Source organism: Henckelia pumila, unplaced genomic scaffold (assembly GCF_033568475.1).
Source record: "Henckelia pumila isolate YLH828 unplaced genomic scaffold, ASM3356847v2 CTG_477:::fragment_3, whole genome shotgun sequence".
Classification (NCBI taxonomy): Eukaryota; Viridiplantae; Streptophyta; class Magnoliopsida; order Lamiales; family Gesneriaceae; genus Henckelia; species Henckelia pumila.
Window position 1 is genome coordinate 18,012 of NW_027331842.1, and position 13,562 is coordinate 31,573.

The following is a 13,562-nucleotide window of genomic DNA, read 5'->3' on the forward strand; positions in this document are numbered from 1 at the left end:
CTCGGCAAAAATCAATAGATTTGATGGGATTTAATGCAATTTAGGTTATAGAGGCAAATAATCTTTCCTTTTCTTTTCAAACTAACTAAATATATCATTTTCTCTAAAAACAATGAATTTAATTCATAAATATTTTATTATACAATTGAATATTTTATTTTGAAACAATTATATATTTGTATATTTTAAAATTGGGAGACTTGGGAATAAATCCCTATTTACAAACCAAACTTGTAGATCAGTCCCTAAGTCGGAGATTTTTTATTTGAACTACCTGACACAAACAAAAACTTGTTTTGCACTCCCTAATCTAATATTATATTCATTTACCTGTCATTTTGATTCCAATATTTTATTTTATTTATTTATTTTATATGCTTCCTACCTCAACCCTACCGAAAATTCTCTTCCTTCCTCTGTCCTTGTGAATTTAGCTGGATTCTCAGTGGGTAGGAGGATGCATTCCCAGTAAACACAAGACATCGTTTGTGGTTTCCGATTAGATTCAACCACTTCCCTTTCCCCTTCCCATTTCGTCCACCGATGGATCAATCCCCATGGAGCTCCAAAACCTCAAGAAAATCGAACCCACTTTCCGTTTTCAAGATTCAACTTCCCGAAAATTAAGAATTTTCATCCTGTTCTATTGTACAGGCATGTAGAGTGCTTGGCCAGAATGCTCGAGAAAGGGGTGGATGCGGTAGAGGGTGTGGACTGTAGTCTGTACAGGGTTCCCGAGACCTTGGAGCCACAATCTTTGGATCAAATGAAAGTGCCACCAAAAAACGACGAGATTCCGGTGACTTTGGTGGAGGATTTGGTGGAGGCAGATGGTTTTGTTCGGGTTCCCAAAGAGGTAGGGGCGTATGGCGGGGCAGATGAAGCATTTTTAGACTCGACCGGGGTGTTGTGGAGGGAGCAGAAGCTTGTTGGAGTTCTCGGGTTCTTTGTGAGCACCGGGACACAAGGAGGCAAGCAAACCACTGTGTAAGACAGTTGTTACATCTCGCATTTGACTCTGTTTTTATGGTTCAGTTTATTCTACAATCGATGTGATTTTATATCACAACCGTCAAATTCTGAATTCAAATAAACATAAAAGTGATATAAAATTGAATTTGTAAGATTATAGAGTGGTTTACATGCTTCATTTAGTCTAATGTTGATGTATTGGTAGCTAGAAATTGAGTAGAATGTGGTATTCTTTTCTTGGCACTTGATTGATGTTGTATTCTTTTCTTGTCACTTGATTGCTATTGACTTATTTGACACTCTTATATGTACTCTTGCTTTGTTTTTCTAGCAAAACTTTGGGTAAAGCCTTTGGGAGGATAATTAATTGTCCAATATTTGTAGTATGAGCATAATGTACTGCACAAAATCACCAAGTATGTAGGTTGCTTAAAAGTGAAACATCAAAGACCATGTAGTTGCCTAAACCGCGTACCAGAGCACAACCCAAGAAAGTGATGTAAATGAATCTAATCGAGCCGATCATTAGTCAAATTCAATGCTCGAATATTAGTACGAGAGAGACCTTCTGATTGTCATTTATTTTATTCTTGAAAGTTTCTTCTTTATTTTCTTTAATTAATTTAACATGAATCCTTGTTTGGTATAGTTCATGTTCCCGATTTACGCTCCTCTCTTTATAATCACAGTTAATATATATGTTGCAGATTGACTGCAGTTACACAATTAGCCTATCATGGAATGTTCTATGTTCCAATAGCATACACATTTGGAGCCGACATATTTGAAATGGACGGTATCATAAAAAATACTAGAATCGACGAACTTGCAAAGAACCCATGAACTAACCTTTGGTTTCTCTTTTTCTAACATAAATTTTTTATTTGTTTGACTTATGTCTCCCTACAAGTAAAAATCTTACATTAATATATTTTTCAATTCACAGATGGTAGAACACATAATTTACGAGAATGCAGATACAAGAAAGTGTAGTTGATCCAGCGGAAGTATTAATGGCACATCGTTGCCTTTATGATCTTTTTGTGAGACTCAATTTTATTTCATGACATTTGTATCATTGTAATATGAACGGATTATTGTCACTTGTCAACTAATTTATGGAATTATACTTTTATCGGGAAATACCTTGAGTATCTCCTATTTATTGAGAGGTTTTGTCAAAATTTGTACAATCTAAACGCAAATTTTTAACTTTTTTTTTGTTAATTAATAAATTATTTTTATGTTAATTAATCTTGGTTTCGACTTTTGATAACTAGCATCAATTATGATTATCACATGTTTATGCATTTTAATATCTAATTTGATAGCATATATAATGATTAACAAATACATGTATATGTATCCATTTTATATGTTTGTAACATATATGGTTAAAACAACATTATGTATGCATATAATGTCCTAATTTTGTAACATTAATGGTGATGTTGGTGCATGGTCAGACGCAGTACCAGTTATATTGACCAGTAGTACAATATATGAAAAATAAAATATAACAGAGACTAATTGCGGTATGATGTTATGTTAAATTTGGTACAGCTTCCATACATAATATTGACCAGTAGTACAACAATTTTTTTTTTCGATTGAATGATTAGATGCAGGAAACAGGCATATAATCTTCGGATAACGTGTTCTTATTTTGAACTTTTTTTTTATTTAATTAATGCATAATATTTGGAAAAAACAACTTTTTACCATCATTTGTATTTTTCAAGAGCAAAAAAATACTATCGACTTAATTATTGGTGCAAAATAGTTTATTTGAAATAAAAAATAGTCTGAATTTGTTACAAAATATGTATGGAAGATGTACCAAATTTAACAAATTCTCATACCACAATTAGACGTTATTATACTTTATTTTCAAGCAAAAGTACTACGTATCGTTACAAATGGTACTGTGTACCAACACCACAATGTAAAACATGTATGAAAGATGTACCAAATTTAACAAATTCTCATACCACAATTAGACGTTATTATACTTCATTTTTAAGCAAAAGTAATACGCACCGTTACAAATGGCACTGCGTTTCTGATCACGCACCAATACCACAATGTAAAACATGTATGGAAGATGTACCAAATTTAACAAATTCTCATACTACAATTAGAGTTTCTTATACTTTATTTTCATGCAAAGATACTACGTGTCAATACAAATGGTACTGCTTTTCTGACCACACAACAACAACAAATGTAAAACATGTATGGAAGATGTATCAAATATAACAAAATCTCATACCACAATTTGACGTTATTATACTTTATTTGCTAGCTAAAGTACTATGTATAGATATAAATGGTACTGCATTTATGATCTCGCACCAACATTATAATGTAAAACATGTATGAAAGATGTACCAAATATAACAAATTCTCATACCACAATTAGACGTTATTATACTTCATTTTTAAGCAAAATTACTACGCATCGTTACAAATGGTACTGCGTTTCTGATCACGCACCAACACCACAATGTAAAACATGTATGGAAGATGTACCAAATTTAACAAATTCTCATACCACAATTATATGTTATTATACTTTATTTGCTAGCTAAAGTACTACGTATTGATATAAATGGTACTGCGTTGCTGACCACTTCATTTTCAAGCTAAAGTATTTTTATTTATACTACAAAATTAGACATTTGATATGTAAACATGTGTTAATCACCATTGATAATACAAAATTAGGACATATGATTCATAAACATGTGCCAATCATATACATGTTTATGCATCAAGTGCATGATTCAATGATGATTGGCACATGTTTATGAGTCCTAATGTCTAATTTTGGTAGCACATATGGTGATTAACAAAACACATGTTATGTATCCATTGTTTATGTTTGTAACATATATGGTTAAAATAATTTTATCTATGCATCCAATGTCCTAATTCTGTAACATCAATGGTGATTAAAATATTTTCACTCATAAAATGTCTAAATTTTTAGTATCAATCATGATTATAACATGTTTATGCATTCCAATGTCTAATTTAGTAGCATCTATGGTGATTAACAAACACAAGTATATGTATCCATTGTATATGTTTGTAACATATATGGTTAAAATAACTCTATCTGTGCATACAATGTCCTAATTTTGTATCATCAATTGTGATTAACACGTGTTTACATATCAAATGTCTAATTTTATAGTATAAATAAAAATACTTTAGCTTGAAAATGAAGTGGTCAACAACGCAGTATCATTTATATCAATACGTAGTACTTTAGCTAACAAATAAAGTATAATAACGTCTAATTGTGGTATGAGAATTTGTTAAATTTGATACATCTTCCATACATGTGTTTACATTGTGGTGTTGGTGCGTGGTCAGAAACACAGCACCATTTGTATTGATACTTAGTACCTTTGCTTAAAAATAAAATATAATAACGTCTAATTGTGGTATGAGAATTTGTTATATTTGGTACATCTTCCATACATGTTTTACATTGTGATGTTGATGCATGGTCAGAAACGCAGTACCATTTATATCTATACATAATACTTTAGCTAGCAAATAAAGTATAATAACATCAAATTGTGGTATGAGATTTTGTTATATTGGGTACATCTTCCATACATGTTTTACATTTGGTGTTGTTGCGTGGTTAGAAAAGCAGTACCATTTGTATTGATACGTAGTATCTTTGCTTGAAAATAAAGTATAACAAACTCTAATTGTGGTATGAAAATTTGTTAAATTTGGTACATCTTCCATACATGTTTTACATTGTGGTGTTGGTGCGTGATCAGAAACGCAGTGCCATTTGTAACGGTGCATAGTACTTTTGCTTAAAAATGAAGTATAATAACGTCTAATTGTCGTATGAGAATTTGTTAAATTTGGTACATCTTTCATACATATTTTACATTGTGGTGCTGGTAAATAGTACCATTTGTAACGATACATAGTACTTTTGCTTGAAAATAAAGTATAATAACGTCTAATTGTGGTATGAGAATTTGTTAAATTTGGTACATCTTCCATACATATTTTGTAACAAATTCAGACTATTTTTTTAATTTAAAATAAGCTATTTTGCGCCAATAATTAAGTCGATAGTGTTTTTTTGCTCTTGAAAAATACAAATGATGGTAAAAAGTTGTTTTTTTCCAAATATTATGCATTAATTAGATAAAAAAAAGTTTAAAGTAAGAACACGTTATCCGAAGATTATATGCATGTTTTCTGCATCTAATCATTCAATCGAAAAAAAAAATTGATTAAACCTAAAAATGGTTTGCTCTCCAACGAAAACATAAAATATAATGAAATCTTCATGACATTTTTCTGAACACCCAATTATTGTCGCATGAAATGGTTGTGGTGATATATGCTCTAAATACTATTCATTGTGCAATATTTTTTCGTACGTCCATGCTTCATCGTCATCACGAGCACCGCCCACAAATGCGTGTAAATACCACAATCAAAATCTGCATCTTATTGTCAACACAAAACCCGGTTCACATTTTTCTATATTCTGTATACAAGTAAGAACAAGTGCCATTTTTTGTGAATTGGAAACACAAAAATCTACACTTTTTTATCAATTTTTTTATTTAGTGCTTCTAATTTCTCCCTCGAATCATTTGCATCTTTTCTGCTCTGCATATGTGCCTCATTTTCATCAAATATTTTTAACCATTTCTGCATAAAAAAAAACAACAATATCATCATTACTAATTCTAATATATCATACGCTTCCTAAATTTCGTCCAAACAACACATACCATCAAACTTAGTAACTTAAAAAAAACGACAAAGAAACACAATGCAAAACACACCAAAAAATCAAACAAACCAAAAATTATCCATCAAAACAAACTAAACAAGACAGATAAATTAAACAAACTAACACAAATTGAATGAAACATAATGCAAAATACACCATTGTAATTCATACTCTTCATTTGACATATTAAAGATCTATGATATCTTGATATAAAAAAATATTAAACTTCAAGGGAGGTTCCATTGTTTGAAATATAATATGTAGCAAACTGAAAAGTGCGGCAACAACACGCCCTTAAAAAATCCACACTTCAAAAATCGAACAAATAATAATCTAATTAGAATTGTTGGTAAAAAAAGATAATTTAGGAACTTCACATAATCAAAAATCTAATTTAACAAATTCATTTAAATAAAGGTAAAAAATCACCATACTACTTTCCTATATGCTTTTTAAGAAAATCTCTCTAAATTAAACAAACTAGCACACATCGAATGCATAAGCTACAACAAAAACAAAATAAAAATATAAATTACAACAACAATATGAAATAGTGCAGAAATTGATTGCGGTGATTATATGTAGATGTGAGTAATAAAATTGACGCAATAGTGGTTGATCACTAAATTAGTGATCATTTTTTAAAGGGAAAAATCATTAGTGATCATTTCATATGAAAATAAATTGTTCATTCTACGGTTTAAATTATTATTTCATTATCAATCCCAAAAAATCGTGCCAATTAATTGCACAAGCATTTAAAAAGAAAAAGTGTGACAAAGAGATATACAACAAAAAAACAGCTGCAAATGGACATACAAATCCAAAAAAATCGACAAAAAAACACAAAATATATTACCATAAAAACAACAACAAAAAGACACAAAATAAAACTATCTAATAAACTACCATAAATCAATAATAAAAAGACACAAAATAAAACAATATATTAAAGTGTGCGAAGAACAGAGAGCAAAGAACAAAGAGAACGAAATAGAAATACTACCAAAATTCAATATACTACCTTGCTATAGACCTTTTAAGAAAATGCCTCTAAATTAAAAAAAACAGCAGAAAGGTGACCAACATAGACAAAAACTTATGTTTTATTGATTCAAAAAAATGAATCAGAATATAAATGGAGAAGAATTACACGGCCTTATATACTTTGGTATCCTGATCATCTATATGTTTAAGCTTAAAAATAACAAAATTATATAATTAAAAATAAATCGACTTTTCGCTTCAAAAAATAAATAAATCGACTTCTATAAAATATATCCAGCACAATCAAGCACAAAATCGCAGAAACAATTGGAAAAACCGACCAAAATATCAAACTTGGAGAAAGAAACTCACTGCCTTCGTCTCCTGTGTTGCTTCGACTCGTCCCTTGTCATCGCCCTCTTCGAAACCTTCGTGGGTCGTGTTGTAGGTGAGTGGGTTTCTTAGGCCGTGGTTTTTCTCCCGTGAGTTCTCAAGTTGAGAGAAGAAGGAAGCATGGGTTGGAGAAGAAAGAGGCGAGAGTGGGTTGGAGAACAAAGGGAAGGAAATTAGGGCTAATAATTAGGGAAAATAAGAATTAAGGGTTAAAAAGATTAAATATGTGAAAGAGGGAGTTGAAAATAAGTTTCTGGTGCATCAGGGAGTGCAGAAAAAGAATGCATGACATGGGGACTGAACTTAAAGTGGAGTTTGTGATTAGGGATTTATGTCCAATTTTCCGTTTAAAATTTACGTAAATTCTTTATTTTTACGATAAACTTCAATTATTTTTTATGCTAAAAATTTAATTTATCATAATTTGTTGAATTTATCTCAATTTTCTTTTGATGAAATTTTTTTCATTATTAAAAAATTATTTAATAAAAAATAATATTTTTCTTATATTTATAAATTATATTTATTTTTTATATTTATGTGAAAATTGCTCAAAAATCCCCAATGCAAACATGTTTTGCTCTGCACTCCCTAGCCACTTTTTTGTACCACATTTTTTGTTAATTTGTACCACATCTTGTATGCTTTTGTACCATATCTTGTATTGTTTTGTACCACATTTTATGACTAGGGACCCCAAAGCAAAATATGTTTGCATTTGGGGATTTTTGAGAAAATTGCCCATTTATTATATACCATATATAAAAAATATTTTACTATTAAATATTATTAATAAGAAATATATTTTAAAATAATAAGTAAAACAAAAAAACTTTAAATATAAAATTAATTTAATTTTAACTATCAAATCCATCCTAACTAACATTAGCCAAACACTATAATGAAATTTTAAATCCAAGATTTTAAATCCAATTTTAAATCTCATTTTTAATTTTTCCGGACACATAGTAAAGATAATAAATAGTCGAAAAGTACTTGATTTAATCCTAAATGTTTAAAAAATGTATCCAAGTCGCTAATTTTGTCAATTTATTAGTAAGATTAATGGGAGAAATGTTCAGTTCATGCTCAGTTGTTTGTTCTCTTTCTCAATTTAGATTTTGATCCCAAATTTTCATCTTGCAGATTTAGTCTTAAACATATACAAATTTACGAGTGATTTAAGTGGGATGATTGACATGTGTCATGTCTATCATTAATTTTAACCATTAAAGTAACAAAAAAACCAACTCAATCAAAATTTATAAGCGTTTACATCTTATAATCCGAGAACGTCCAAATATTTGTACTAAACAAATATTTGAGCCAATCATCTAGAACTGAACAAGATCTCTTCCCCACATTCTATTACTAAACATATCCAAAAAAAGGTTTTTGTCCAATCTATTTATACTTTCTTCGTTATAATATAAAAAAATAACATGGAGTTTTGAAATTATATACCATATATAATAATCTTACAAAAGAAAGACGATCCGCAATATTATTATTTTATAATAAAGGGCAAGAATTCTTGAGCAAAATTTGCCTTTTACACAAGGCTTTATTAGTGTAGTTTATTTGACTAGCATAATTTACAGGCTATTACATTAATTTAAGGGTTTACCCAGTGCACAACGATGATAGTAACTGCGAGTTCTCAAATAAATAAAAAAAAAGACGATAGCAACCAGGATTGGTACTGAAACCAGACCTACGTACAAATTAACGGCTGCGATTGTTCGGTGTCGAGCCGGCAATACGAGCCGGGTTTTGTATGCATGGTGGCAAACCTTGTTTCGTGCCAAAGGATCGACAATCTAAAGGCAGGAAGAAGATGATGTATGGTTACAGAGTGAACATATAATCACTCATAATTATATATGTTGGAATTCAAACACCTTTGTTGGATTCAACAATTCAAATCAACCATGGAGGCTACCAAACTTGATGTCATTCACATCATGGTTTCACACTTCAACAACCCCCCAACTTTTTCCTATAAATAGATCACAAACCTTTGCTCCAAAATCATCCCAAGAAACACTACAAAAAAAATGTCTTATAGAAGCGGTTATTTTTAATTTTAAGAGCGGTTTTTAACCGCTCCAACACTTTTACCAACGGTTACAAAATTGATCCTCTTATCAACGCCCTTATATCTTCTAAGAACGGTTTTTTGGACAGTTGGTACAAGTTGAAAAACCGCTTCTATTGTTCATTTTAGGTGCGGTTTGACAATGCTCGTACACCTCATGCATATTACAACGGTTTCGAACTGTTATTATAGTTGTGTATTTAGGAACATTTTCAAAGCGTTCTACAAGTCGTAACGTGTAAGAACAATCTTAAACAATTTCTACATGCCTTGGATATAAGAGCGATTTGAAACCACTATTAATGTTAGCAATTAAAGAGCGGTTTGAAACCGATTGTGCACATTGGGCATATTACAACGGTTTTGTAATGCTCCTATTTTTGTGCATTTAGGAGCCGGTTCAAAGCGTTCTAAAATTAGTGAAGTGTAAGAACGGTCATCTACTGCTCCTACACGCCATGCATTTAAGAGTGATTAGCGAACGGTGTTGATGGTAGCAACTAAAGAGCGGTTTGAAACCGATCGTACATGTCGTGCATATCACAACGATTTCGAAACGTTTCTGTTATTTTGCCTTTAGGATCAGTTTCAAAGTGCATTTAAATTTGTGAGGTGTAACAACGGTCTTACACCGCTCCTACACTTCATAGATATAAGTGCGATGACTCTTGTATTCCATCTGTATAAGAGCGAGAAATATATGACCAGTGTTAAACCGCTTTAGAAACCGTTGGTTGTAAGAATGGTTTGGAACCGGTCCTCAAAATATATTTCATTTCGAAATAATTCCTCAACCAATAAAATAGATAAATAATATACATCAAATAAACAATAAAAAAACCTTCATATATATCCAATAATTCAATAAAAAAAAACGAATGTAGCATTAATTAATAAAAAACTATTATTCAAAAAAAAATATCAATAATAATCCAATTTCTAATATAAAATAAATAAAAATATTTCAAATTCATCAATAATACTCCAAATCCTAATAAAAGTAAATGAAAATGTTTCGTGTGTCAGGTTCATCTTCACATCCTCTGTTACTCGTATCATCTCTATGAGATCTTCCACGTATATTTTGAAGCAACTTTAACATTCGTTTGTTTGCATACTAAATATCAAACCTGAAAAAAAAAATTAAAGCAGTGCATTAAAAATATGCAATTTTATCACTCAAATAAAACAAAATTCGGCATCGCTCCTAAATACAAAAAGTAGTAAAAAAATCCAATTTGGTGATGAGTAATTTTGAAGAACTAAACAGTGAAGCAAATTGCTAGAAACAAATTGTATTGAACGGTCACATAAATTCAAAAATAAAAAAATTACAATTTTATTTTTATTTTTATATTTGATAGGATGTAGTTCTGTTATGCTTATGAATTCAAAACTAAAAAGATAGAAGTAAATATGAAAGAGTTGATGCCCCGCTAGCCAAGTTGTGGCAAAGGGCTTTGAGAGTCTCTTATTGTAAACAATCTTTGTTTAATATAATTTACATTCATTAATGGCATTTTCTTTATCTTTCTTCATAATGTTATATTGTGATATACTATTGTTGTTTTGATAAAAACCTTGAATATACTATAGTGTAAGTAAGATGAGATAGTGAATAAAGAGAGATCACTATCATGAAACACATCTTATAGTCACTGTATATTCTAAATAGTTCCTAGTCAATTGAGCCGTCCGCAAATAAGGATAAGGATCGCTCGAGATTGAGACTAGCATTTGCGATGCCAAGTACCACGTTTCATTGGTATGAAACATAGAGATGTTCAAAGCATGCAAATGGATATTCATATGATGAATGATCGAACTACCCTATCCGAACTTTCCAAGTAGTTATTATTAATTGAGTGGATAAGTCCGCGGTTTTGGTTGTACACCATTAGTCCTTAACTACTTGAAACATCATTGAGACTCTATATGCCAGTACTGTACTTTGACTCGTTTACCGACTCTATGATGGTCATCAGGTGTCGGGATTGGGTACAGTTACGACACATATAGGAGTCGATGCTTTGTTGTCAAGGATTCACCACACGCTTGCGAGCGTGGATATCCTATGCGATCTGAGGAGATATTAGTGTGACAAATCTCTGGCCAGAGTACTCGATGTGATTTAGGTTACTTGGTTTTCTAGTAGCACATGTGTGAGACCTCGGTTCTAAACAACTAATCTCGGTATTAAAAACAATTAAGGCAAGCTACAATCCAAGATTCAAAGCAATAAATTTTTTTTTTAAAAAATTAAACAGTGCTCCGCTCGATCGGTAAGATCTTACCGATCGAGCGAGCCTAGAACCAAAAAGGTTCTGCCCGAGAATTCCAGCTCTCGCTCGATCTGCAATATTTTACGGATCGAGCGAGACACAAAATATCAAAATAGAGAACAGCATCAAAAGCTCTCGCTCGATCCGCAACTTTCTGCCGATCGATCGAGGACAAATACAGGGCAAAAACAGCAGAAATTTATGCTAGAACTCAAGTCCAAACCATCAACTAATAATCATGCATTACAATCACGAAATCTCCAACTAATACATGAAGTTCTAGAGTTGATCAAATGCCCAAAAGGCTAGAACATGCAACGGTCTTGGCTATTACAATACGAATACAAACATAAGAAGTTCGAATTCTAACATGCTACAATCTAAACTAGATGAACATGCTGACACGACTTCTATACCGAGTCTCACTTCTACAACTTTCCCTCGGAGCTAACCATGCCTCTTCTGACTTGATCATGCCCCACCTATTGCCAAGTACACATACAAAACAAAGCAACAGCCGGATAACCGGTGAGAATGATAATCCCAGTAAAAGCAACATATCAAATATTGAATCAACAACATGCTATCAAGACAACATATTCAAGTCAAGGTTAATGATATGCATGTCTTTAAAAACCAGGATATTGATTCTGATAAACAAGGGATTGCTGCTGTGCTTTTGGGATCCCGAGGATGAGATCACGTAACAACCCACCGACTCTCCCAATCGAGGTGGTGCCACGTATCCCACTCCTCTAGACTTTGAGCAACCATAACGAGTATGCTAGCACTAGGCGAAATACTACAACCTAGGCCACTCAATCATAGTTCCCAAACGTCTAAACAAAAAGGGCGGTTCTGCCCGCTGAAATCAAAGTAGGCTCAAGATGAATGCATAACAGAAACATAAACATAAGCCACATAACAAAACTCAATCAATCAACAAAATACAAGTTCCTCATGCTAGAACAAGTATCGATGCAATATGTGATTTAAAAAGGGAAACTCGAGAACCAACAGTCCCGAGTATGCTATCCCGCAACGATGACTGCTTTTACCTTTCAAGGCAGTAGTTCCAACTTCTGGAAAGCTACAACAAAAGATTGTATCAATAACTATACAACCTAAACAACAATCAACGATTCATGGAAATCTCTTTACCGTTCTTCGTCCAACTCTCGACGATCCAATGCTGCTAACACAGGGCTCGACAATTTCAACGAATCTGTACGAATACAAGAGATGATTGATCAATAGCCACGATCAACTTTCAAGCCAAGTTCATAACTCAAAATGGTTCGAAACTCCAAAACTCAAATCGACGGTATAACGGCTATAACTGAACAAACCGGCAACGCAGACAGCAGTTCAATACCGATATCAACTCAATTCAATGCTAATACAACAACAACAAGACAAACCCAACAAATCTCAAAATCATGATTTTCGAAAATAGATTCCAAAAACCATAACAATTCCGAACGTCGCTCTAATTCAAAACCGACAGATAATAAACGATCAGAACTCTGAAGAGAACAACATACTCGAATCTAGAACGATTCTAACAACATCCAAAAACTAGAATGTATCTGATTGTAGAAAAACTTACGATAGAACGAAGCTCTCGCAGCAGTGATCGCTAATCTGCCTTCAGAAATAATTTCCAACGGACGGATCGAGCTCGGACTGAAATCCCAAAGCTTGGAATGAGAAGGGGGCGGCTCTAATGGAGGAGGCGGCTAAGGAGGAGAAGATGAAGACTTTCTCAAACAAATTCTAAGAGTAGATAATATATAAAATCCACAATTTGCATTTTAGTCCCTGAAATTTCCAAAATTTGCAAAAAGGACCCTGATCAAAAACAAACCGGCTCGAGAACTCTGTAATCTCTGATTAACTCAAATAAACTCATTTAAGATAAAAACAGGGCGTTACAACATGCGATGTCACTATTTAATCTTCAAGATGCATTGCATAGTTATCGAATCTCGAACGACTCTCGATGTACCAATGGTTGTTGATTCGATCGGGATATATGGATGAA

At 32.2% G+C, this 13,562-nt stretch overlaps 1 long non-coding RNA gene and 1 pseudogene across 1 annotated transcript; one reads left to right on the forward strand and one right to left on the reverse strand.

The window, feature by feature from the left end:
• The first annotated feature begins 557 nt into the window (after window positions 1-557).
• LOC140872870 (probable NAD(P)H dehydrogenase (quinone) FQR1-like 2) lies at window positions 558-1,815 on the forward strand (annotated as a pseudogene).
• Window positions 1,816-11,800: 9,985 nt separating this feature from the next.
• On the reverse strand, window positions 11,801-13,300 carry LOC140872827 (uncharacterized). Its single transcript, XR_012147924.1, has 4 exons — window positions 13,128-13,300; window positions 12,680-12,743; window positions 12,577-12,608; window positions 11,801-12,000 (listed from the first exon to the last, which is right to left on the reverse strand). It is a non-coding gene; the product is annotated as an uncharacterized lncRNA (long non-coding RNA).
• Between the last annotated feature and the right edge of the window lie 262 nt (window positions 13,301-13,562).